Genomic DNA, 2,314 nt, shown 5'->3' with positions numbered 1-2,314 from the left:
TTAACACAAAATGGCTTAAGGACTTGAATATAAGACTTGAAACAATAAAGTGCATAGAAGAAAACATCAGAACTAAACTTAGGGACACTGGGCTTAAAAAAGAATTTATTAATTTGATCTCAAAGGCAAGAGAAGTAAAAGCTAAAATTGATTCTGGGAAACATGGCAGAGTGAGAGCAGTCTGCAGATCTCTCCCATTGAAACAACAATAAGCTGGACATCTAAAACTCAACAAAAACAACCAAATTGTACACCAGCATGTCTGAGTGTCGAATCCGCATATAAGTGCTACCACAAATCAGAACCCCGGGTGTCGGACGGTGGATTAGGAGACATAAAGAAGCTGTCTCTTGCAACCTCCTGAGCTCCCTGCAGAAGAAGAGGGAGGGAAGAAGGAGCGGTGACTTCCCTGAACAGCCCCGCCTGCCTGGAAGAGTTTGTGAGATCCATACAGCCAGCGACAAGGCCCAGTCATCCGGGCAGAAAGCAGAGAAGCCGACAAGACCGCAGAAAAACAGTTGATTTTTACTGGACCGGTTGTAAAACTGAGGCTGAGCAGTAGCACCCAACAACCAACCCAGAGGGCCCCTCCCACAATATCCTCTGAGACCAATCATCACGGAGCCCCAGGGGGATCTGAGAAAATTCTGCCAAGACTGAAGCTGCACTTCCAGCCTCTGTAGGTCCCAGCAGAAGGAGGGGGAGGGAAGAAAGTGTGGTGACTTCCCGGAACAGCCGTGCCTGGGGTTGCTGTGAGTTCCATGCAGCCAGCGGCAGGGCTCAGTCAACAGGGCAGAAAGAAAAGAAGCAAGACTGGACCACAGAGAAACAACAGTTGATTTCTACAGGCTGCAGATGCAAAACTGAGGTTGAGCCTCAGCCCCCAACACCCAACCTGGAGGGTCCCTCCCCCCATAACCTTTGAGACCAATCACCCACGGATCCTCAGGGGAATCTGAGAAAACATTGTTGAGACTGTCAATGACACTGACAGGGACTGAAACTAGGGTAGGGGGCATGATTAAATATCCACAAGAAACTATAGATCAACTGCAAAAAAGAAATCAAGAAGAATCACAAATACATGTAGATTAAACAACATACTGCTGAAGAATAACTTAGTCAGGGAAGAAATAAAAAAAAAGATCAAAAGATACATAGAAATGAATGATAATGATAGTACAACATATCAAAACTTTTGTTACACAACAAAAGTGGTCATAAGAGGAAAATTCATATCATTACTACCCTAACTCCAAAAACAAAAATGAGCTCAAATAAACAATCTGATGCTTCATTAAAAAAACTAAAAGGAAAAAAAAAACCAAAAAAAGAAAAAAAAAAGAAACAAAAAAGCAACAAAAAAAAAAAAAAACATCAAAATTAGAGCACAAATAAATGAAATTGAAAAAAAAAACAATAGAAAAAATATGTAACAAAGAGCTGACCCTTTGAGAAGGTTAATAAACTCCTGGCTAGACTCACTAAAGAAAAAAAAAAAAGAAAGTACACAAATAAACAAAATCAGGGATGAAAGAGGGGAAATTACGACTGACATCACAGAAATACAAAAGATTATACAAGAATACTATGAAAAATTGCATAACACCAAATTTAATAACCTAGAAAAAATGGACCCATACTTAGAAAAATACAATCTTCCTAGACTGAATCAAGAAGATCTAGAAAATCTCAATAGACTAATCAGCAGTATAGAAATTGAAAAAATCATCAAAAACCTACCAAAAAGTAAAAGTCCAGGACAAGATGGCTTCACCAGTGAATTCTACCAAACTTTCAAAGGCTTAATAACTATTCTTCTGAAACTATTCTAAAAAATCCAAGAGGAGGCAATACTTCCCAGTTCATTTTATGAGGCCAATATTACTCTGATACCAAAACCTGGTAAAGATAGCACAAAAAAAGAAAACTACAGACCAATGTGCACATGATGCAACAATTCTAGATAAGATTCTAGTGAACCGAATACAGCAACATATTCAAAAGATTATATACCATGTTCAAGCGGGCTTCATCTCAGGGGCACAGGAATGGTTCAATATATGCAAATCGATTAACATGATACACCACGTAAACAAATTATAAAATAATAATCATATGATCATATCAATAGATAAAGACAAAACCTTCGACAACATACAGGATCCATTTATGATCTAAACCTTTAATAAAATTGATATGGAAGGAAAGTATCTTAACATAAAAAACATATATGACAGTATCTTAACATAATAAACATATATGACAAACCCTCATCCAACATTATATTTAAGGTGAAAAACTAAAAACCTTC

Source organism: Pteropus vampyrus, unplaced genomic scaffold, assembly GCF_000151845.1.
Source record: "Pteropus vampyrus isolate Shadow unplaced genomic scaffold, Pvam_2.0 Scaffold335, whole genome shotgun sequence".
Classification (NCBI taxonomy): domain Eukaryota; kingdom Metazoa; phylum Chordata; class Mammalia; order Chiroptera; family Pteropodidae; genus Pteropus; species Pteropus vampyrus.
This window is presented reverse-complemented; position numbering follows the sequence as displayed.